The sequence below is a fragment of the Artemia sp. Qi Xiang Cuo genome, chromosome 11, assembly GCF_049724085.1.
Source record: "Artemia sp. Qi Xiang Cuo chromosome 11, ASM4972408v1, whole genome shotgun sequence".
Taxonomy (NCBI): Eukaryota; Metazoa; Arthropoda; class Branchiopoda; order Anostraca; family Artemiidae; genus Artemia; species Artemia sp. Qi Xiang Cuo.
Genome location: NC_142804.1, coordinates 32,310,417 through 32,336,869, shown reverse-complemented (window position 1 = coordinate 32,336,869; position 26,453 = coordinate 32,310,417). Strand labels below are relative to the sequence as shown.

Sequence of the window (26,453 nt, the reverse complement as noted above, 5' to 3'; positions counted from 1 at the left end):
ACCAACATCCGTAAGCTTCTGGACAAGAATATTAACATTGAAAAAAAAAAAAAAAAAAATTGAATTGGATTGAAAATATACTGATTAAATGGAAACTCATATTTACAAGTTCTTTGGTCTAGGAGATCGCAATGTACAAAATGAAAATGGAAAGAAAATGTTCGCCCAGAAATAGTTCGCCCATAAAAGGGCCAAAAATTTTTACTGAATAGCATGAAATCAACCTTAATTCATAAGACCAAGGGAGGGTTAGTGTACTTACAATTTTTTAAGTTTGGGCCACGAATCTCAGAGATAGGGCTGGAGAAAGGGAGAAAAAACTTAATTGTTTTTCTTTCGGAGACTTGTATCTCTAAGTCCTTTGGCCTTCGCGGTGTGGGACAGCGCTTCTACTATCATCCATTTTTTTGAATTTCCCAGAATTTCCCCGGAAGAAAACTGGGCTTTCCGAAATCTGCCAGAAAATTTACGTTCGTAAATACACAAAGTTTACGTGAAATTCAAACCATTAATTTTCATAAATTATAGTTTTGGAAACGATATTTAAGAACACAATTTTCTTTCGGGAAAAATCGGTGAAACCCCAGAAAATTCAGGTACAGTGAAAGCGCTACTAGGAGCAAACAAAAACCTGCTAATACATGAAAAAAAAAATTCCCCAAAAAATGGACTCCGACAAAGAGCCCACATTTGTTTCTCCCCAAACAGTATGAAGCCTATATCCGCCCGTCCCTTGTTGAAGGAGACTCGAATATACACAATTCATACATACACAATACACGCCAACAATGTTCAGAAATTTCGAAAAAGATCTTAAAAAGCTGACATGTCTCTTTTTATTTCTCCAGCACTAGTAGGGTTGATACATCATTGAAAAGCTGCCAAGATATCATTTGAAAATTGAAAGATATCATGCGTACATCTATATTCTTATTATGAATTTGCCTTTGACCATTATGTCTTCCAAGAATTGGGCCAAGCTTGTTTTTATTCAAATCGACACTGAATATCAGCCGAGACCAAAATGCAGCTACTGGACTTGGGATGTATGATTATCCCCACAAACAGACTATAAGTTTCTTGGCGACTCATTTTGGCTGTATCAATCCGTGACGTACAAAAATGGGCCCAAAGTTACTTTTCCCTTCGGAAAGTTGAAACTTACAGGAGATGCGGACAGAGAATGCTAGAGACCACAATGAGGACTAAGTATTAAAAAAAAAAAAAATGAGTTGTCTGCAGTCATGAATGACAACTTTTTGTAAATCGTAGAGCTTCTTATGATAACAAAATGAAGAAGAAAAAGCCTTGAAAAAATTAGCACTTAATTCTATGCAAGCTTATTCAATGACGTCAATCGGGGGGAGGGGGCAAGGGCCTTCCTAGATTTTGAAACTACATTTTAGGGTATTTTCATTGAAAAAATTAAAAATTTGTCCCCCCCCCTAGATTTTGAAAATTTAATTTTGTTCCCTCCTCCCTAAATTTTTATGACTTGACCCCACTGAGTTCGTTTGATAGAATTATCATATTAACCTGTGAAATTTGATCTTTGTCCTGGGATTTATTCGCGCATTCAAGAAGAAAGCAACGCTTGGCGATGTTTAAAGGTATGGATCTTTTCCCGAACTTATAAAATTTATTCTAAATAACTTTCTTCGGTAGCTTTTTTCGCTGATATATTTAAGCAATGACAGATAACCATACGGTTATCTTCACCGAAGACCGTACCCAGAAGAGGGGGTCGGGGGGTTTAAACCCCCCGAAATGTTTGTTTGGCTCGTAAAAACGTAACAAAAATGGATATAAACAAATTTTGTATGCGTCTTTTGAGGGTTTTTTGTGTAACTCCCCCCCCCCCAAAAAAAAACTGTGAGTAAAACCTCCTCAGAAAAAAAAATCCTGGGTACTGCCTTGTCTTCACCTAAAACGGGATTTCAGGTTTAGCAGCATGTTTCCTCTCCATGCTGGCCATAACTCAAGCAATCGCTATTATTAAAAGATACAATTCAATGGCACTCTAAATGCTATATAATCATTCCTAGTATTATTTACGATAATTTTGTATGATTGTTAAAGGGATGTCAGATAATGCTATCTGGCTAGCCAAGTATCTTCTTAAAAATTGAAATTATTTTGGATCAAAATTAGTTGAATAAGAAATTGACGCTCCTGTAGTTTTAAAAACAGGCAGAGATCTAATGTGTATGTACTACATGGCCCTTCTCGCTATTTTATGTTAGTTATAAACTGAACTTGGTATTTTAGCTGCATGATTGCATGAAATGTTTCCTTCCAGGGCACATGAATGGATTTTTTTTTATTACTTTTCTGCTTTAGGTTGCAGCTTCTGTTTGGTAAATTCTTTCACGTAAAATATATTCGAATTCCCCAAGTTTCAGCCATTGTTACAAAACATTGATAACAATAACAACAACGTGAATTTATAGTAAAAATCTAAACAAAACAATACTGGAGTTCGAACTCATGACGTTTGGAAAACTAGTCGAGTTTTTCAACTGAACTGGCCGTCACGACAGGCCAGAATGCTTTGAAATCTGACAGATTGATCTTTCACATTCATTTTATGAATTATATCTATTTATGCTTAAATAAATTTCTTTAGCTTGAACAAATCTCAATATGAAAAAAAAGTTTTATGTAGAGGCTACGTGACTAAAAGATATGGTAGTTACCAGGGCTTGGATTTTAGCCTGTTCAACTGTTTTATCGAGATTCTACTAACACTCAGAAATCAGCGCATTGGTTGACCCTGAGTACTTTTGACTAGTTCTAGCAATACTAAAACAAGTAAATTATGTCCTTAAAAAGGGCCTTGGTAGGCAAGAGGCACAAATGCTTTTTACTAAGTATTACTATTCAGTATTTATGTTAATTTTTTTGGAGCGTTTAAACTGTCCCTGAATCTTCTTATGGAAAGAAGAATGCGTATAGAGTTTTGACTTGGAGGATATACATAGTGGCAGATTAGGCGCTAGCATGAATGGTAAATACACAAATTTGAAAATAACAATATCCTATGATAATTTGAAGCATAGGTAAATCCGATGGAATTCTTTTCCACCACTTTTCAGTTTAGATTGTTTTCTAACAATCCTAGGGGATAGCGCTGGTTACAGAGGACCTTGAAAGGAGGAGTAATCATAAATAAGGATTTACTATGAACTGTAAATCAGTTAATTTGGCAAATAAATTACTTCACAAAACTCGAGGTGGGTTCCAAATTTTGTACTGCCCTGAATGCGCTTTGTAAAGGGCCTTAGCCTAATTTAATAAGCACGTCAAAACAAATCGTTCTTCAAGGTCACTTTTCTGAAAAGTTTCCAACCAGACCCCTCTCATCCAACTAAAGAATTGTTACTGCTGCCAGGTCTGTTTCTGCTTAAGTTTATTGACATTTTATGCAAATCGTCATTTTTGCTTTTTATGTGCTTATTTTTTGTTTTATTTCAGGTGGTTTAAGTGAGCTGGTGCCAAGAGCACCACCAAGAACACGACCTATTCATTAATTTGCTTTGTTTTTCGTATTTTCGTAAGTGGTACAATTTATTTTGCTTTGTGTTTTTGGTTGAAGTTTTATCACATGCTATTTAAGTTTATACACGTTTGACCTTACTTATTTTTAACGGTGAATCTTATTCAATGCATGTACATCGCAGTGGTATTACATTTCGTGCGAATTTGACTTTTCGCTTGGTAACCTAGAACTACTCACCTAAAATTTATGATTTTCAAAAAGAATCGATTACATTTTATAATGTTTTTTGTTCTCTCATGTGTTTCATATGGCATATTTTTAGAAATTAAGGCTAACATTCGCCTTTTTTTAGTTAAACCACGAATGTTTTGACATGCATTGTTTGACAGCTGAATAAATTGTTATACTCTATATTATTACTGTATTTAAAACTCTTAATGCAGATTTGAAGCCTTTTATTTGTATGCACCAGGAAAGTTTTTTTTTGGTTCGATACTTTAAAATGAAGTTTTTAATATTCGCGCATGTACAATAAAGTAATGTATTTTATTATTTTTTTTCTTTTTTTTACTGCACCACTTTTGATAAGAAGTTCGCTAAAAACTTAAGTCTCAATCCTAACTGATCTATTGAGTTCTTGTGAATTATAAAGAATTTATTGCTTGGAATTTCACTGGTAAAGTTTCCGCTAAGAGAACAACCAAAATCTGTGAAAATGTCAGTAGTTCGTAAAGATACTGATTGCGAACTATAAATGCTGTAGGTATTTAATCTTTTCCTTTAGGCTACTTTATATTCCTCACATATTTACATAGGGCCTGGTATGACAATAGAAGGGAGGAGACTATGGTCCCGGCCTCTTTGAAATTTTCAGATTTTTATTATTTTGTATATTTCTAAAAGGTTTCTTAAAGTTCACCATCTTTCTGCTAATACACCTTTGGAAAGCGACGAAGTAAATTATAATTACTAAAAAGAATCAAACAAATATAATATATCCAAGTAATTTTCATTTCCAATAAGCTTGAGTTATGGGAAAAGAAATATTCCAATATTTCATTTCCAATAATCAATTTTGACTAGTTAGTCAAAATTGAATTGACTAACTAGAGTGACTAAATCATTCATTTAATGCAAACTTCTTTCTCAAACTGGTCCTTCCCTTGACTCATTTCGGTATTGTTCTCTGGAAGGAACCAGCACTACTCACTATGTGACAAGACTATTCTACCGAATAACCAATAAGTGGGCTAAAGGGCCAATAAGTGACACTGAGCATAACTTCTGTTGAGGTAACTAGGTGCCATGGTTTAGGATAGCAGAGATCACGTTCGGAAAGTTGAACCTCATCAATTTTGTTTTATTCTCGTTGATTTGCAGCCCACATGTGTCACACTGACATATTAAAAATGGACAACTCTCCGAAAGACTCATCTGAATGCCATTCGTCTTTTTGGAAAGTAAAGGCTGAATCTGTATACCTTTCTCACCTTGCCCAGAGGGTTTGGGGGGGGGGGTACATCCCCAAAGTTATAATTACAGAAAATTTCAAAAATGCTTAAGAAGTTCGATGTCTAAAAATTTTGATTGAATATTTGTTTTGTGAAATAATCGGTGTGGATGGGAGGGGGGGGGGGGGCTTTTTGCCCTCTAATCACTTTTTACATTTCAAAAAGGCACTAGACCTTGCAATTTCCAATTAAATGAACCCCATCCGAAGTTTATACGATCACCCATTCCATAAAAAAACTTAAAAACCTTATATACCCCCAGTGAATAGCTTATAAGTAGTATTGATACAATATCTCCGACGAGGGTGTCTCCCTATATAGCTATAATGATTACAACGAGGGTATCTCCCTATATAGCTATAACGATAGAGAGCGGGGTGTCTCCCATATAGCTACAATGCTTACAACAAGACAGTCCCGCCAATACAAGCAGACAGTGTAATGACCGGAATTCAACCACCGTGAAAATTCGTGTTGATCTCTGTTAAAAGTGCATGATGTTTCCTTTATGCTATAGTAACTTCCTATCTTTCTGCTATCATTTAATTTTTAGATATGGTTAACTTATGTTTAACCTTGAACTAATTTACATAAATTAATTTATTATTAATTAATTTACATAATTACATTAATTTACATAATTACATTCATTTACATAATTACATTAATTTACATAAATACATTAATTAATTTTTTTTTTTACTTTTTTTAACTTTTTTTTTACATCTCATAGATTATCATGAGACAAACTTAAAACACAAAAAATTTATATTTTATATTTTACAAGTTCAAAATGGGAATTATATAGATATGTGTGTCGCAACTTTTACTATTAGAAACTTAATATTTGTAGTGACAAATTCTTTTTTAGTAAGCCAGCATATCAAACGTTTAGAATGTCTATACATCGATGTTTGTAAAAAACATCGGAGATGTAAGAAAAGGAATTTGCATACATCATATGTCGGATAGATAGGTTAACATAGAGAAAATCTAAGTATAAGAATGAATAAGCTTTCCATCAACATCTATTGACAAATACGTCGGATAGCTTAAACGGCATCTAAGTATTAGAGTGAGTAAATTCTTTATCAATGTCTTTTGATAGATACGTTTGATAACACTGACATAATTTAAGTATCAAATTGAACAAATTCTTTATTAAAATTCGTTATCGATATCATTTGTCGGCTTCGTCAGATAACATTGACAAAATCTATCTATTAGAATGAATAAATTCTTTATTATCAGCCGTTGTCGGATTTGTCATTATGAAAAAAAATTGTAAGTAAGTAACAAACTCTTTCTTGAATTCACCTCTTGCATACACAATACAGAAATTATAAAAAAAAATAATTAGGCATTGAGATAGGCAATCATCCGCCCAAACCCATAAGCAGAGGAAGTGAGAGAGACAAAAACACGTATAAATGTAAGGATTCTGACATACAAAGCAACAATCACAGGCATTGAGACAGGCAAACATCCGCCCAGATACATAGGAAAGGACAGTGAGAGAAACAAAATCACATATAAATATATGGATTCAGTCATACAAACCGATAGAGACAGGCACTGAGATATGCAAACACTCACCCAGACACATAAGCAGAGGACGTGAGAGAGACAAAAACACATATAAATGTCAGGATTCTGACATACAAAGCAACAATCACAGGCATTGAGATAGACAAACATCCACCCAGACACATAGGCAAGGAAAGCGAGAGTGACAAAAACATATATAAATATATAGATTCAAACATACAAAGGAATAATCACAGGCATTGAGATAGGCGAGCATCCGCCCAGACACATAAAAAGAAAATTTGAGAGAGACAAAACATATATAGGTATACAGACTCTGATATACACATCGACAAAGGCCGTCACTGCAAGAAGTAAACATCTTATCAGAGGCCTAAGCAAGAAGATTAAGAGACAAAAACACATTAAAATATATTTATTCATTCCTACACATCGACATAGACAGGTACTGAGAAAGGCAAACACCTGCCCATACATATAAGGAGAGGAAGTGAGGGAGACAAAAAACACAAATGAATATATGGATTCTGACATACAAACCGAGAAAAACAGGCATTGAGATAGGCAAACATCCGCCCAGACACATAAGCAGAGGAAGTGAGAGAGACAAAAACACCTATTAATATATAGATTCTGACATACAAATCAACAAAGACAGGCATTGAGATAAGCAAACATCCGCCCAGACACATAAGCAGCGGGAGTGAGAGAGACGGAAACAAATTAAAATATTTTGATTCTGACATACAATCTTACAAAGACAGTTATTAAGATAGGCAAACATCCGCCCAGAAACATAAGCATACGAAGTGAGAGAGACAAAAACACAAATAAATGTAAGGATTCTGACACAGAAAACAACAAAGACAGGCATTGAGATAGGCAAACACCTGCCCAGACAAATAAGCAGATGAAGTGAGGGAGACAAAAACATATATAAATATATGGATTCAGGCATACAAACCGACAGAGACAGGAATTGAAATAAGCAAACACCCACCCAGACACATAAGCAGAGGAAGTAAGAGAGACAAAAACACATATAAATGTAAGAATTCTGACATACAAAGCAACAATCACCGGCATTGAGATAGGCAAACATCCGCCCAGACAATTAGGCAAGGAGAGTGAGAGAGACAAAAACACATATAAATATATGGATTCAGGCATACAAACTGACAGAGACAGGCACTGAGATAAGCAAACACCCGCCCAGACACATAAGCAGAGGAAGTAAGAGAAACAAAAACACATATAAATGTAAGGATTCTGACATACAAAGCAACAATCACCATCATTGATATAGACAAACATCCGCCTGGACACATAGGCAAGGAGAGCGATAGTGACAAAAACACATATAAATATATAGATTCAAACATACGAATGAACACTCACAGGCATTGAGATAGGCAAACACCCGCCCAGACACATAAGAAGAGGAAGTGAAAGAGACAAAACATATATAAATATATAGATTCTGACACACAAATCGACAAAGACAGTCACTGAGATAAACGAACACCCGCCCAAACACATAAGCAGAGGAAGCGAGAGAGACAAAAACACATGCAAATATATTGATTCAGGCACACAAAGCAACAGAGACAGGCATTGAGATAGGCAAAAACCCACCCAGACACATAAGCAGAGGACGTGAGTGAGACAAAAAACACATATAAATATATTGATTCTGACATACCATCCGATAAAAACATGCCTTGAGATAGGCAAAAAACCACCCAGACACATAAGAAGAGGAAGTGTGAGAGACAAAAATATATATAAATATGTAGATTCTGACATACAAATCGACAAAGACAGTCACTGAGATAAGCAAATATCCGCCCAGACACATAGGCAAGGAGAGTGAGAGAGACAAAAACACCTGCAAATATATTGATTCAGGCATACAAACCGATAGAGATAGGCAAACATCCGCCCAATCACATAAGCAGAGGAAGTGGGAGAGATAAAAACACACATAAATGTAAGGATTCTGACACACAAACCAACAAAGACAGGCATTGAGATAGGCAAACATCCGCCCAGACAAATAAGCAGAGGAAGTGAGGGAGACAAAAACACATATAAATATATGGATTCAGCCATACAAACCGACAGGGACAGGCACTGAGATAAGCAAATACCCACCCAGACACATAAGCAGAGGAAGTGAGAGAGACAAAAAACACATATAAATGTAAGGATTCTGACATACAAAACTCAATGCCTGTCTCTGTCGGATTGTATGCCTGAATCAATATATTTGCATGTGTTTTTGTCTCTCTCACTCTCCTTGCCTATGTGTCTGGGCAGATGTTTGCTTATCTCAGTGACTGTCTTTGTCGATTTGTATGTCAGAATCTATTTATTTATATATGTTTTTGTCTCTTTCACGTCCCCGATTTATGTGTCTGGGTGGGTGTGAGACTATCTCAATGTCAGTCTCAGTTAGTTTGAATGTCTGAATCAGTATATTTGAATGTGTTTTTGACTCTCTCACTCTCAATGCCTATGTGTCTGAGCGGATGTTTGCTCATCTCTCTGCCTGTCTTTGTCAATTTGTATGTCAGAATCTATATATTTATAGGTGTTTTTGTCTCTTTCAGTTCCTCTGCTTATGTGTCTGGGCGGATGTTTGCCTATCTCAATGCCTGTTTTTGTTGGCTTGTATGTCAGAATCCATATATTTATGTGTTTTTGTCTCCCTCACTTCCTCTGCTTATGTATCTGGGAGGGTTTTGCCTTTCTCAATGCCTGTCTCTGTCGGTTTGTATGCCTGAATCAATATATTTGCAGCTGTTTTTGTCTCTCTCACTCTCCTTGCCTATGTGTCTGGGCGGATGTTTGGTTATCTCACTGACTGTCTTTCTCGATTTTTATGTCAGAATCTATATATTTATATGTGTTTTTGTCTTTTACACTTCCTCCGCTTATGTGTCTGGGTGGATGTTTGCTTATCTCAGTGCCTGTCCCTGTCGGTTTGTATGACTGAATCCATATATTTGCATTTGTTTTTGCCGCTCTCACTCTCCGTCCCTATGTGCCTGGGAAGATGTTTGCTTATCTCAGTGACTGTCTTTGTCGATTTGTATGTCAGAATCTATATATTTATATATGTTTTTGTCTCTTTCACTTCCTATACTTATGTGTCTGGGCGGGTGTTTGCCTATCTCAATGCCTGTGATTGTTACTTTGTAAGTCTGAATCTATATATTTATGTTTTTTTTTGTCACTTTCGCTCTCCTTGCCTATGTGTCTGGGTGGATGTTTGTCTATCTTAATGATGGTGATTGTTTCTTTGTATGTCAGAATCCTTACATTTATATGTGTTTTTTTCTCTCTCACTTCCTCTGCTTATAAGTCTGGTCGGGTGTTTGCTTATCTCAATGCCTGTCTCTGTCAGTTTCGCGGTTTTTGTCTATATCCATGCCTGTCTCTTTCGGTTTGGATGTCCAACTCCAAATAATACCCGGTGTTTTTGTCTCTCTCACTCTCCATCCCTATGTTTCTGAGCGAAAGTTTGCTTATCTCAGGAACCGTCTTTATCAGTTTGTATGTCAGAATCTATATATTTATACATGTTTTTGTCTCTCTTGCTTGCTCTGATTATGTATCTGGGCAGGTGTTTGCCTATCTCATTAACTGTTTTTGATAGTATTTATAAAGTAATCTATATATTCTTGTGTTTTTTGTAACCCTCGCGGCCACTTCTTATGTGTTTGGGTGGGTTTTTGTACATCGCAATGCATGAATCTGACGTTTGTTAGTCTTGAAACAATATATTTGCATGTGTTTTTGTCGCTCACACTCTCCTTACCTTTGCTTTAGGGTAGATGTTCGATTTATTACGTGGCCGTCTTTGCCGAGTTGAGTGCATGAACATATATAGTTATGCATGTTTTTGCCTCCTATAATTACCATGAAATTGTTTCTGGTTGGGTGTTTACCTATCTCAATGCCTGTGATTGTTCCTTTGTATGTCTGAATCTATATATTTATATGTGTTTTTGTCACTCTCGCTCTCCTTGCCTATGTGTCTAGGCGGATGTTTGTCTATCTTACTGATGGTGATTGTTTCTTTGTATTTCAGAATCCTTACATTTATATGTGTTTTTGTCTCCCACACTTCCTCTGCTTATGTGTCTGGGCGGGTGTTTGCTTATCTCAGTGCCTGTCTCTGTCAGTTTGTATGCATGAATCCGTATATTTATATGTGTTTTTGTCTCTCTCACTTCCTCTGCTTATGTGTCTGGGGAGGTGTTTGCCTATATCAATGACTGGCTTTGTCGGTTTTTGTGTCAGAATCTTTACATTTATATGCGTTTTTATCTCTCCTACTTCCTCTGCTTATGTTACTGGGTGGATTTTGGACTATCTCAATGCCTGTATTTGTCGGGTTGTATGTCATAATACATATATTTGAATAAGTTTATGTCTCTCTCACTCTCATTGCCTATGTGTCTGTGCGGATGTTTGCTTATCTCAGTGACTGTCTTTTTCGTTTTGTATGTCAGAATCTATATATTTATATATGTTTTTGTCTCTCTCACTTCCTCTGCTTATGTGTCTGGCCGGATGTTTGCCTATCTTAATGCCTGTTTTTGTTGGCTTGTATTTCAGAATCATTATATTTATATGTGTTTTTTTTTTCTCCCTCACTTCCTCTGCTTATGTGTCTGGGTGGGTTTTTGCCTATCTCAATGCCTGTCTCTGTCGGTTTTTATGCCTGAATCAGTATATTTGCATGTGTTTTTGACTCTCTCACTCTCCCTGCCTTTGTGTCTGGGCCGATGTTTGCTTATCTCAGTGACTGTCTTTGTCGATTTGTATGTCAGAATCTATATATTTATATAGGTGTTTATTCCTCTTTTACTGCCTATGCTTATGAGTCTGCGTGGGTTTTAACTATGTCAATGCCTGTGATTGTTACTGTGTCTGTTGGAATCAATATATCTATATGCGTTTTCGCCTCTCTCGTTCTCCTTGCCTATGTGTCTAGTTGGATATTTGTCTATCTCACTGACTTTGATTGTTGCTTTTTATGTCAGAATCCTTAAATTTATACTTGTTTTTGTCTCTCTCACTTCCTCTGCTTATCTGTCTGGGCGGGTGTTTGCTTATCTCAGTGCCTGTCTCTGTCAGTTTGTGTACCTGAATCCCTATATTTATATGTGTTTTTGTTTCTCTCTCTCTGCTTGCCTATGTGTCTGGGCGGATGTTTTCCTATCTCAATGCTTATGATTGTTGCATTGTTTGTCAATATCCTTTAATTTATATGTGTTTTTGTCTCTCTCACTTCCTCTACTTATGTGTCTGGGTGGATGTTTGCTCATCTCAGTACCTGGCTCCGTAGATTAGTTTGACTGAATTAATATATTTATGTGTTTTTGTCTCACTCACTTCCACTGCTTATGTGTCTGGGCAGGTGTTTGCCTATCTCAATGCCTGTCTTTGTTGGTTTGTATGTCAGAATCCTTACATTTATATGTGTTTTTGTCTCTCTCACTTCCTCTGCTTATGTGTCTGGGTGGATGTTTGCCTATCTCAATGCCTGTCTTTGTCAGTTTGTATGTCAGAATCAATATATTTGCATATGTTTCTGTCTCTCTTACTCTCGCTGCTTATGTGCCTGGGCGGATGTTTGCTTATCTCAATGCCTGTCTTTGTCGATTTGTACGTCAGAATCTATATATTAATAGGCGTTTTTGTCTCTCTCACTTCCTCTGCTTATGTGTCTGGGCGGATGTTTGCCTATCTCAATGCCTGTTTTTGTCGGTTTGTATGTCAGAATCCATATATTTATATGTGTTTTTTGTCTCCCTCACTTCCTCTGCTTATGTGTCTGGGCGGGCGTTTGCCTATATCAATGCCTGTCTCTGTCGGTGTGTATGTCTGAATCAATATATTTGCATGTGTTTTTGTCTCTCTTACTCTCCTTGCCTTTGTGTCTGAGCAGATGTTTGCTTATCTCAGTGACTGTTTTTGTCAATTTTTATGTCAGAATCTATATATCTATATATGTTTTTGTCTCTTTCAATTTCTCTACTTATGTGTCTGGGCGGATGTTCGCCTATTTCAATGCCTGTTATTATTCCTTTGTATGTCTGAGTCCATATATTTATATTTGCTTTTGTCACTCTTGCTCTCCTTGCCTATGTGTCCGGGTGGATGTTTGACTATCTCAATGCCTGTGATTGTTGTTTTGTATGTCAGAATCATTACATTCATATTTGTTTTTTGTCTCTCACACTTCCTATGCTTATGTGTCTGGGTGGGTGTTTGCATATCTCAGTGCCTATATCTATCAGTTCGTATGGCTGAATCAATATATTTATGTGTGTTTTTGTTTCTCTCACTCTCCTTGCCTATGTGTCTGGGTGGATGTTTGCCTATCTCAATGCCTGTGATTGTTGCTTTGTATGTCAGAATCCTTACATTTATACGTGTTTTTTGTCTCTCACTTCCTCTGCTTATGGGTCTGGGCGGATGATTGCCTATCTCAATGCCTAATTATTTTTTTTAATAGTTTCTGAATCTATAGATTTATATGTGTTTTTGTCACTCTCGCTCTCCTTACCTATGTGTCTGGGTGGATGTTTGTCTATCTCAATGCCTGTGATTGTTGCTTTGTATGTCAGAATCCTTACATTTATTGGTGTTTTTGTCTCTCTCCCTTCCTCTGCTTATGTGTCTGGGTGGTTGTTTGCATATCTCAGTGCCTGTCTGTATAGGCTTGTATGACTGAATCAATGTATTTATATGTGACTGTGTTTCTCTCACTCTCCTTGCCTATGTATCTGGGCGGATGTTTGCCTATCTCAATGCCTGTGATTGTTGCTTTGTATGTCAAAATCCTTACATTTATACGTGTTTTTGTCTCTCTCACTTCCTCTGCTTATGGGTCTGGGCGGATGATTGCCTATCTCAGTGCCTAATTATTTTTTTATAATTTCTGTTTTGTGTACGCAAGAGGTGAATTCAAGAAAGAGTTTGTTACTTACTTACAATTTTTTTTTCATAATGACAAATCCGACAACGGCTGATGATAAAGAATTTATTCATTCTAATAGATAGATTTTGTCAATGTTATCTTATGAAGCCAACAAATAATATCGATAACGAATTTTAACAAAGACGTTGTTCAATTTTATACTTAAACTATGTCAGTGCTATCAAACTTCTATGAAAAGATACTGATACATAATTTACTCACTCTAATACTTAGATTCCGTTAAAGCTATCCCAAGTATCTGTCAATAGATGTTGATAGAGAATTTATTCATTCTTATACTTAGATTTTCTCTATGTTAACCTATCTCTCTGACATATGATGTATGCAAATTCCTTTTCTTATATCTCCGATGTTTTAAAAGACATTCTAAACGTTTGATATGCTGGATTACTCAAAAAAATTGGTCACTACAAATATTAATTTTCTAATAGTAAAAGTTGCGACACACATATCTATATCATTCCCATTTTGAAGTTGGAAAATATTAAATATGATTTTTTTGTGTTTTAAGTGTGTTTCATGACATTCTAAGAGATATAAAAAAAAGTTAAAAAAAGTTAAAAAAAATATAAAAATTATTAAGTAATGTAATTATGTAAATTATTTTAATTATGTAAATTTAATGCAAGTATGTAAATTAATTAATAATAAATTAATTTATGTAAATTAGTTCAAGGTTAAACATAAGTTAATCACATCTAACAATTAAAAGGTAGCAGACAGATAGGAAGTTACTATAGTATAAAGGAATCATCACGCACTTTGAACACAGATCAACACGAATTTTCACGGTGGTTGAATTCCGGTCATTACACTGTCTGCTTGTATTGGCGGGACTGTCTTGTTGTAACGGCTGTAGCTATATGAGAGACACCCCGCTCTCTATCGTTATAGCTATATAGGGAGACACCCTCGTTTTAATCATTATAGCTATATAGGGAGACACCCTCGTCGGAGATATTGTATCAATACTACTCTTATAACACTTGCCCCAGGGCTCTGGGGGGTTGTGTAAACCCTGGATGTATTGTTATATGTTTTTTGGACTTCTTTTAATAAAATTAATATCTCTCAGTTTCAATCAGATGCGTTAGGGGAAAAGAGGGTGTCAGGGGGGGGGGCGAGTTGGCCTCCATCACTTTTGACTCTTAAAAGGGAAATAGAACTTTCGCTTTTCTACTAAATGAGCCTCCTCTAAGGTTTATACGACCACACTGTTCATAAAAACCTCATCTGCCCCCAGGGCTCCTTGTAGCCCTTGTCCCTGGGCTTGGAGGGGTTGTTTCAGCCCCAAAGGCTTTCTTATATGATCTTTGGACCATTTTGAACAGAACGACCATCAAATTGTTATTGGGTACAATTGGGAAAAAGAGGAGATGGAGAGGGGGGCTAATTGCCCTCCGATTACTTTCGACTATTAAAAAGGGCACTAGAACTTCTTGTTTCCAACCGATTGAGCCCCCTCCAAAGTTTATACGACCACTCCTTCCATAAAAACTCATATATTAATAATGGACAACTAGTATAACTTATAGCCCTCTTCCTGAGGGCTGTTGGGTGGTTGCCATCCCCAAAGACATAATTACTGGACCTTTCAACTATCTTGAGCAAAATGACTATCTCAAAATATTAATTGGATATGTTTGGGGGAAATGGTGGGCGTGTGAGGGGGGGGGGCTGGGTTGCCTTCCAATAACTTTCAACTCCTAAAAAGAGCATTAGAACTTTCAACTTCCAATCGAACGAGTTCCTTTCGAAGTTTCTACGACGACTCCTTCTAGTCGAAGTGCTATGGTCAGAAAAATAAACAAAAAAATAAAATAAAATAATGCATTGTGCCCGGATCGCTTTTACTTAAGCAGCACTATTGCACTGCCTATGACATATATATTCAGGTCCAATTCTTTACGATGAAGTTGACATTGTTCTTAGATCCCTAAAGAATCGGAAAGCAGCTGACCACGGCGGAATCCCACCTGAGCTGCTTAAATATGCAAGAAAGAGTATCAGAATACCACTTTTTAAACTATCGACGAAGATATGAAGCACTGAGGCTATTCCATCTTCATGGAAAAAAGTGTAATTGTTCAACTTTTAAAGAAAGGGAAGATATTAAAGATTATGATAACTGGAGAGGAATAACACTCCAGATGATTGGTAGCAATTTTCTCTGACAAATAATATTAAAAAGAATGTACATTCTGTGATAAGAGATAAACAACATGGCTTTTGACCAAATCCATCCTGTTGCGACCTTATCATCACCCTTCAGGTACTGCATGAAGAATCAAATGAACGGAACGCAAGGATCGTCTTGGTTTTCGTAGACTTTCTGAAGCTCTTAATTCAGTCCATCGTGGAGCAATGTGGAAAATTCTTTGGTTTTATAAAAATCCTGAAAAGCTTATAGAGATGATCAAAGAGATTTTCTGCAGTACAGAGTGAAAAGTAAGAGACGGAATGGTTTTCTACTGAATTTGGTGTAAGGCAAGGATGCCTTCTACCCCCAACATTTTCTGCCATAATCATAAGAATCTTGCAACTTCTGTGGCAGGGTAGAGCTTTATGACTGCAGCTCTGCTGATGACATAGTTCTTGCCACACATTTTATAAGAGATATACAATAAAACACCGAGGACTATCTAGGTGGTGCACTAACTCACAATAGTAGATAGACAATCCTTCGAATTGTATATGCAGGTGCAGCATTCTCTCAATTAAATAGTGTTTGGAGATCAAGCAAATACTCTCTAAATTGAAACTGTGCCTGTTCAATAGCAGCGTAATCTCCATATTGACATATACATCCGCATTCTGGAGCCTGTCTAGAGCTATAGAGAAAAGTTTACCTGGATTTGAAAACAATTGCCTGCGAAAAATACTTGCGATTTGTCGGCCTGATAGTTCCCAACACCTGAATCAGGCTTCTCACCAAGCAGCCTCAAACAAGCAACGAAGTCTGACTTACAAGGATGCAATAATAGGGTCACAGGACTCAAATGAGACAAAGACGACTTCAGTATGACGCTTGTGCTAGTATCTTCGGGCCCTCCGGGAGGATGGTAGACAACGGATCACTATTGGTCGTTCTGTTGAAGATGAGGCAAGGATTTGAAGATCATACCTTAATAAGCTGCTGTCTCTGGACAAGTATCATCTGACTTGGAGGTTAACTAATGCTGCCCTATGTGCCATGAGGTGACAGAAAATATAAATCTAAGTGAGATGTTAGAAAATTCGGCCATACAAAAAAATTTGGTTTGAAACCTAGATCGATAGGTTTTTTTTTTGTTTTTGTTATTATTTTTGCATGGATATCTTTGATGAGCTGATCAAAGTATAATATTAGCTCTTTCGTACAAAAATTTGTTCATTTGAACGGGAGTTACACAGGAATTTTCACTTTGTTTAATTTTAGGCAGAAAATGGACCCATAAACTCTTCATCGCCCCCACCCTTCTAACTTTTCATGAAATATAAGAAGCAGGTTTTGTTTCACTGATCTGCTTGAACTAATAGGACATGAAGATGATTATTTTCAGAAGGGTATACCTTTTTTCCGACTTAGGCATGGGATTGCTCGGATCCCCTGGAAACTTATAAGTTTTTAATGTTAAGCATAAGGGACGGAGGCGAAGGATTTTCAGAGTTACGCCTACTTTCCACGTATAAACCCTTGGAGTTTGTTATATAGTTCTAAGGACATAGCTAAAGTCAATAAGACTTTCTTCCCCCCCCCCCCCAAATAAAAATTAGAATGTGGGTCCTTGAGGTTCAGACACTTGAATTAAGAAACCTTAAAGGCTGTCTAAAATTTTTGTGGCTTAGTCTTATTGACAGTAAAAAACTACCTAGAATATTACAAGCAAATCTTACATATTTGATGGTTTGGCCGCTACCTTGGCAAGCCACCACGGAGATGATGAATCTCGTGCCGTTGTCTCAGGCAAACCAATAATAACGTTTCAACATTTGCTTGCCACGCTATAGTCTGCTATCAGTCTAGTCTGCCGCTTTGCTACCTTGCACTACGGCCCAAACATCCAGTTTCATTGCTTTTGGATGTGTCCTTACAATTGAATCTTCATACGCTTGTACTATACGATTGGAGACTTAAAAATGGTTGATGATACCTCCAGAGCCCAAGAACTTCCTCCCAAAGCCAATTTTTCGCTGAAATGTCAGCATGTAATATTTCTTTAAACAGAACTGTGCAAAAATTTTCAATCTATTGGGCTAGAGTACCAAACCCTCTCTTGATGGAAACCCTCTCTAATCTGGAATCATATAGCGTGTTCAAAAATGGGAGAGGGGTTTGATACTTGTGCTACGTAATATTAGAGATGTCTTGTGTGCATTTGAGGCTAAGAAAATTCTGTTCGCTGAAACCGATCCATTTTTGCCACGAAATAAATCGGAAGCAAAATTTGGGTTTACATGTAGCGGTAGTGTAAAACAGAATCAGCTTGTGTTTAGAGTGCATGTTTAAACTAATACAAATGAGCGGGGTTCAAGAAGTAAAATTTTTAAGCTGAAACAGTATAATTTAAAGTTGCCTTTAAGGAACTTGACATCATTTTTCTTGAAGAAAAATCCTTCTTGAGGCATGCCATTTTGATGGCTTCTAAAGATTGACAGCTTCTGCATTTAATCGATTGCAAAGCAACAAAACTAATAAGCTCATTGGACAACACTTTTGTCAGTGACACCGACCAATGGTTGCTGCTTCTGCAAAAATTCATGCAATGTAAATCTGGTTAATTTTCAGTCAATGTTCTCTAAAACTAAACCTTAGTTCAAAGCTCTGTCAAACAGTTCGTGGTAACAAACTGTAATTAAGGAGCGATTCGGCCTAATAGAAAGTAAAACTCTGAGAAACAACTTTGAAAATAATTAGTATATCAAATGAATTGTCATTTAACGCTGACACCTAATATATAAAATGCTTTAAGTTTAATGTCACTCATCAAAAGCTCCTGAGATCCTGAGAAAAATTTTGAATTTTGAAAAAGGGAGAAACACTCCCTAAAACTCAAGTGATCTTTCCAAAAATCATACTATCAGACTCAGGTTATCAGAGAATCATTCTGTATAGGTTTCAAGCTCCTAAGTACAAAAAAAAGTGGATTTTGTATCTTATGCAGTTTTTATTATTATAGATTACCTAACAAGATTGTGTGTGGAATTATTGCAATGTACAAGGAACAGCTGTGTATAGTACAGAATGATGGAGGGACCCTTACTGAATGGTTCAGTGTGAATTCTGGTGTCTGTCAAGGATATATTCTGTCCCCATTTGCCATCCTCACAGACTTGGAATTCATAACTTCACAGGTGAAATCCAACTAAACCAGAGCCGCACTCTGTTTGACGGTGATTTTGCTGATGACATAGCCCTCTTATCTAATTTGAGAGAGGGGTTAAAGCAAAAAATAATCGAACTCACAAATAAAATGGAGTATTTCACAAATAAAGCGTTTCACTCAAAAGCACGTAGTGTCTAAACTTACATATCAGATGGTACCTGCATTCTTAAAGGGTTGGGATTCGCAAAGCTGCGAGGGCAGATTCGTAAGTGACACATTTGGTTCCTATGATGATTTTGCTGATGACATACCCCTCTTATCCCATTTGAGGGAGGGGTTACAGCAAAACATCATCGAACTCGGATTTAAAGTGGCGTCGGCAGGTTTGTCAACTACGAAAAAAAAATCATGCGAAACAATGCAAATAAAGTACCGTTCCCTCCACTCCAAGTTGGAGCTGATGCAATTGGGGAGATTGAAGAATTTAAGTGCATGTTGACCCTCATTGAATCTGACAATAGCCTTGAGTATGAAGTATTCACACGTATTACATACGAGGAAGCGCTTTTAATAAGCTCAGGAACGTGTTGAAGAATATGGCTTACTCCAAGAATCAAGTATCTTTTAATGAAAATAAGCTATCGTAATTACGGCTAGTGCCGCAACTAGTTTACACTACCTTTTACAACACACTAAGTTCTAAGTACGATTTACCAGACTAGTAAAATAAGGAATGAATGAAGAATGAATGTCTGAAAGGATTAGTTCTGCTGTGCACTGGTTCAAGCTTTCTCTTGTGACGTGTATTTCGGTTGACTGCTGCGGTGAGGGGTAGTAGGGAAGGGTGTATTTCACTCAAAAGCACGGAATGTCCAAACTTACACATCAGATGGTACATGCGCTCTTCAAAAGGTTGGGATTCGCAAAACTGCGAGGGCAGATTCGTATGTGACATACTTGGTTCCTATGGTGATTTTTAAAATGACTTTTTTGCACGGTTTCAATTTTGTCGTTGAGGTAGTAATGTTCTCTAGTAATGTATTCATCAGCTGGAGCTGAAAGACCTAAGTTCTAGTGCCCTTTCTAAGTGGCTTAAAGTGATTCGGTTGAAGTAAGATGCGATTTAAAAAAAAAATGCATTTTTTAGTATCTTTTACGTATTATTATTATTGGGTTGACTTATACCGCTGACACAACTTATTGGGTATAAAGTACATGGGCCGACACTTGTTGGTGAAAAAATGGCACAAATAGGATGCCATACTACTTACTCGGGAGGGAGACCCCCTTGCCGTGCCAAATTTTCGTGGGATTCCCGATCTTACCTCAACGGTTCCATATTTATCGGGTATGAGTGCCCAATTTACAATATACCCTGCCTTTGGGTACAATAGCTTGAGCAAATGGTCCCAGGGTTACCGGTAATATTTCTAACTAACTCTTTAGACTCGACCTAGGCTAAAAAGTCAAAGATTATGTAGTATAAGAAATCTTACTGTAGTCAGTCACGCTATAAAAAAGGAACTAACTAAATGACACTTCTAATTTTCCCCAGCCTACTTAGTCAGCCGTTTCCCTGCGAAGAGGTGATGGGGTGGTGGTGAAATTTTCCAGCCAATCCGCGGGCTTAAGCATTACTGGTCAATCATCCCTAGCGGCACGCTTAATACCTTGGGATCTTTGTAACCAACTACGCAATTAGGAGGACAGAAAATGGCGCCACCAAAATTAAAGGAAAATTAATAATTATTACTTGGGGAAGAGAATAATTAAGGGACCAAAAGAAAAGAATCTGGGAAGGACATTTATCTGAACAAACTGGGACCAAGAGTTCCAACAATTATCAACATGGCATCAGGAAAAAAAGAAAGTGTCTCTATATTAATAGGGAAGTTGACTGCACTATGAATTGTGTCACAAGATCGAAAGAAGAAACTTAGAGACAAACAAAGATATCAAAGTCGTTTTCTGCGTCTGAAACATCACTTTAACAGCTAAAGAGGGCCTAGGTGAAGCACAGACACTGACGCCCCTGCGTTGCGCCTTGAATATGATGCTTAGATATCTCCAAGTGAAATAACACAACCAGTCATTTAATCAAATTACTAAGCTTTTGATCAAAACCCGGTGGTGGTAAACATTTTGACAGATTTTTAAACTAGGCGAATGGGACCTTGACTAATGAATCCTTTACTCAAATAAGGTCGAAACTTACCGACCTGGCATTAAAAGAGTCAACTTTTTTTGCTCACTCAAATGTGTAAAATCAACTATATTTTAAATTTACTTATAGTTAGTTACGTACACATCAGAGCTAGCTCATTTATTTATTTCTCATCCACCATGACTTAATAAAAACAGAAGCATTCGATCAAATGATGTTTTTTATCATCTACGATAGATATAATTCAATTAGATTGCCCTCTGCTAAAACTGTCTTTAAGAAAGGGTTTTTGTCAGGGAAGAGAAAATCTAAGGGTGAATGGACTTTTTTTCTATTCTGGTTTCAATAGTTAGGAATTAGTGGAATAGACGCACATTGCTCATATTTTTCATAAACATGCATATACAGGAATTAAAGGCCTTTCTTATTAGCAGGCTTAAGGAGCGAACGGTGTCCATGCACAACTAGCATACAACTCTACTTTGAAAATAGGTGGATTCGGAAACAAACCAGTTTTAAACCAGTTTAAGAGTAATATATTTGAATGAAACAGTATCTCTATGAGGAAGTTTAGCATATACAAGTGCATTGTTCCAGCATCGTTCATTGTAAGGTCGGTGTGTGGGGAAGGGGCAATTCCCCCGCTAGACTTTTAACTTCCCTCCTATATGTTGAAAAGTTTGGTTTTTAGTAATTTGACTGAAAAATACCTTTTTTTTAGGTATTTCAATTGAAAAAAAAAATACCCCTACATAAATTTTGAAATAAAACAATTTGCCTCCTCCCCTACACTTTCTTGAACTTACTCCCTTGTCCATGCCTTTGCAATTCGCTGCACCATGATTTAGCATGGACATTCTGTGAAGGAAGTTTACTCAAGACAGAAAAGAGAAATTTATAGCCCATGTTGTACCCAGTAGTAGTATTACTTGTAGCACTTTTCTTTTCTCAATGTGTGCACAGAAACGAGGTCGACTATATGTGGAGGGGGTCCGTGTCCTCCCATATTTCATGAGTTTTTGAATTCTCAAAAGGATTTGTTTCTCCTTTTTAATAAATCGTCAATTTTACTTTCTTGAAATATTTGCTTCCCCTCTTAAAAAAGAATGAAATAATTTACCCCGAATAAAAATGTCTATAGGCCCCAACAGACAATTCAAATACAAAGCATCCTAGCATCCAGAATAAATTCTGATATCAAAGCTCTAATTTCCTATTATTAAAAAATAAAGACAGGACAAAGCGAAATTCTGGAAAAAAAAGACCAAATAAGCAAGGAACAATCGACTAAACCAATCAAGAGAGCTTGATATCTTTGATGAAGTGGCGTTTTAATCTTTGCTTTCTAGACATGATCTTTGCTTACATAGTACATATTGAAAAACCACAGGAGGATTGTGACTTACAAGCCGTAGTTCGGTCGCTTCTATTGTACCTAATGCTTCTGACATGCCTCTGATGTGATTTTATTATTTGTATCAATTACCTTCTTTGTTAGTTTTATCTGAAATTGCATAAAGCAATGACGTTTGGACGCTTTTATTGTTGGTATTATGTTTATATTTTCTCTTTTTTTTGTTAGTTTCTTGTTTGTTTTTAGACAGCAGAATATAAAGGGAAGATCAGTAGGCCGGTAGGGTAATGTATGTTTCGTCGCACTTCTATGTTCCTAATCTATATCCCTTTAAAAACAGTTTTAGGCAGTTGTCTCAGAAACGATATCCTGCCAGCAAGACCTTTAGAGGTGACAGTGACGATTTGTTACGGACTTTTCCTAAAAATTATTACAATTTTCAACTTCAATAATATTTCAAAGCCTTAAAACTCTTTCAGAATTGTGTTTTTGTGTTATTTGTGTCCTTTTTTTGGCGTTTCGTATCCCTTACTTGATTAATGCTGCAAAATTTTGTCAAGAATACCCCAACAGGATCATAGGCAGGGCAATCGAGCTGCTAAGTAAAGAACGATGTTGGCACAATGTATTATTATATTATTTTGTTTTCTTCTTCCATACCAGGGCACTTCGTATCGAAGGAGTTGTCGTAGAAACTTCGAAAAGGGCTCATTTGATTGAAAATTGGAAGAACTAGTGCCCTTTTTAATAGTCGAAAGTGATTGGAAGGCAGCTAACACCCCTTTCATGCCCACCATTTTCCCAGACACATCCAATCAAAATTTTGAGATAGCCATTTTGTTCAGCGCAATTGATTTCCAGATAGAAATTATGTTTTTGAGGAGGACACCCCCCCTCCCCCACAGCCCTCAGGGCAAGGATTTTAAGTTATGCCCTGGGGGCATATGGGAACGATGTTGGGGCAATGTATTATTTATTATTTTTTCCTTTAGACCAGGGCACTTTGTATCGAAGAAGTTGTCGTAGAAACTTTGAAAAGGGCTCATTCAATTGGAATTTGGAGTGGCTTGTGCCCTTTTTAATAGTCGAAAGTGATCGGAAGGCAACTAACACTCCTTCCACCCCCAACATTTCCCGAATCACATCCAAACAAAATTTTGAGAAAGCCATTTTGTTCAGAGTAGTTGATTTCCAGATGGAAATTATGTTTTTGAGGAGGACACTCCCCCACAGCCGTCAGGGCAAGGGTTGTAAGTTATGCCCTGGGGGCATATAAGGTTTTTATAGAAAGCGTTATCATAAAAACTTTAAAAAAGGCTCATTTGATTGGAAATTGAAAGGACTAGTGCCGTTTTTAATAGTCAAAAGTAATTGGAGGGCAACTAACCCTCCTCTCACGACCATCATTTATTCAAACACATCCAATCAAAATTTTGAGATAGCCATTTTTTCAACGTAGTTGAAAGTTCTGGAAATTAGGTCTTTCAGGATGACAACCCTTCCTCGTCATAGCTCTCAGGGCAAGGGTTACAAGTTATGCCCTGGGGGTATATGAGGTTTTTATTGAAAGCTATCTCATAGAAACTTGAAAAAGGGAGCATTCGATGGGAAATTCAAAGGGCTAGTGCCCTTTTTAATAGTCGAAAGTGATTGGAGGACAACTTACCCCCCTCTCACGCCCACCTTTTCTCCAAAAACATCCAATCAAAATTTTTAGATAGCCATTTTTTTCAACGTAGTTGAAAGTTTTGGTAACTAGGTCTTTAAGGATGACCCCCCCCCCCCACAGCCCTCAGGGCGAGGGTTGTAAGTTATGCCCTGTGGGTATATAAGATTTTTATAGAAAGCATTCTCGTAGAAACTTTAAAAAGGGCTTATTCGATCGGAAATTGAAATGGCTAGTGCCCTTTCTAATAGGCGAAAGTAATTGGAGGGCAGATAATCCCCCTCTCACGCCCACCTATTCCCCAAACACATACAATCAAAATTTTGAGATAGCCATTTATTTCTACGTAGTTGGAAATTCTGGAAATTATGTCTTTGTGGTTGGCATCCCCACCCCCACAGCCCTCAAGGAAAGGTTGTAAGTTGTGCCCTGGGGGCATATGAGGTTTTTATAGAAAGAGTTTTCGTAGAAACTTCAAAAAGGGCTCATTCGATCTGAAATTGAAACGGGTAAAGCCCTTTTTAATAGTCGAAAGTGATTGAAGAGCAACTAAACCCCTCTTACGCCCACCATTTGTCCAAACACATCCAATCCAATTTTGAGATATTCATTTTGTTCAACGTAGTTGAAAGTTATGGAAATTCGGTCTTTGAGGATGACCCCCTCCCCCCACAACCCCCATGGCAAAGGTTGTAGTTATGCCCTGGGGGCATATAAGGCTTTTATAGAAAATTTTGCCGTAGAAACTTCAAAAGGGCTCATTTGATTGGAAATTGAAAGAGCTAGTGCCCTTTTTAATAGTCGAGAGTGATTGAAGGGCAACTAACCCTCCTCTCACACATCCAATAAAAATTTTGAGATAGCAGTTTTGTTTAACGTAGTTGAAAGTTCTGGAAATTTTGTTTTTGAGGATGACAACCCCCTCTAAGCCCTCAGGGGAAGGGTTGTAAGTTATGCCCAGGGGGTATATAAGGTATTTATAGAAAGCGTTGTCGTAGAAACTCAAAAATTGCTCATTCGCTTGGAAATTGAAAGGGATAGTGCCCCATTTAATTGTCGAAAGTGGTTGGAAGGCTTGATATTTTTATAGTAAAGATGGATCTGGGTACAATATATTATTATTATTATTATTATTTTTTTTTTTTTTAGACCAGGACACTTTGTATCGAAGGAGTTGTCGTAGGAACTTCGAAAAGGGCTTATTCGATTGAAAATAGAAAAGACTAATGCCCTTTTTAATAATTGAAAGTGATTGGAGGGCAACTAATCCCCGTGCCACACCCACCCTCCCATTTGCCTTTATTCTTAAAAACTAAATGTTGCCTTAAGATTAAATCAAAATGCACTGTATTAATGCCAATTCCCAATAAGGCATCTCGGCAGTATCCCAAGAACGACTGAGGGTATTACTGAGGGCTACTTCTGCTCTTAAAATTTAACCAAATCAAAATAGCGTAAGTGTGGGGGAGTGTCTGGAGAAAATGTGGGCGTGAGAGTTGGGTTAGTTGCCCTCAAATCACTTTCGACTATTAAAAAGGGTACTAGCCCTTTGAATTTCAAATCGAATAAGCCCTTTTTCAAGTTTCTACGACAAAGATTTCAGTAAAAACCTTATCTCTATGTGTATGTATGTGTATTATCTCTATGTGTGTGTCGTCTCTATGTGTGTGTCGTCTCTGTGTGTGTGTCGTCTCTGTTTGTGTCGTTGTTGTTTGTGTGTCGTCTTTGTGTGTTTATCGTCTCTCTGTATGTGTATCTTCTCAGTGTGTGTGTCGTCTCTGTTTTTGTGTCGCCTCTGTGTCTGTGTCGTCTCTGTGTGTGTTTCGTCTCTGTGTGTGTCGTCTCTGTGTGTGTGTCGTCAATCCAATCACGTTGCCCAGGGTTGTGGATTAGTTGCCCTCAAAGCACTTTCGACTATTAAAAAGGGTACTAGCCCTTTGATTTTTAAATCAAATGAACCCTTTTTCAAGTTTCTACGACAAAGGTTTCAATAAAAACCTTATATGCCCCCAGGGCATAACTTATAATCCTTGCCCTGAGGGTTGTGGGGGAGTTTCCTTCTCAAAAATATATTTGCTATCTGGAAATAAACTACGCTGAACAAAATGGCTATCTCAAAATTTTTATTGGATGTGTGTTGGGGGAAGGATGGGTGTGTGGGGGGGGGGGGGGTCTCATTGCCATCCAATCAGTTTAGACTATTGAAAAGGGCACTAGCTCTTTGAATTTCCAATCTAATGAGCTTTTTTTGAAGTTTCTGCGACAACGCCTTCTTTAGAAACCTTATATGCCCCCAGCGCATAACTTGAAACCCTTGTCCTGCGGGCTTTGGGGGAGTGTCCTCCGCAAAAATATATTTTCTATCTGGAAATCCACTACGCTGAACA

The 26,453-nt window shown here is 37.2% G+C and overlaps 1 protein-coding gene across 4 annotated transcripts in view; it reads left to right on the top strand.

The window, feature by feature from the left end:
• The window catches only part of Ca-beta (Calcium channel protein beta subunit), a 295,614-nt gene that overhangs the window by 264,045 nt on the left and 5,116 nt on the right, over positions 1-26,453 (top strand). The gene's annotated exons all lie outside the window — the stretch shown is intronic.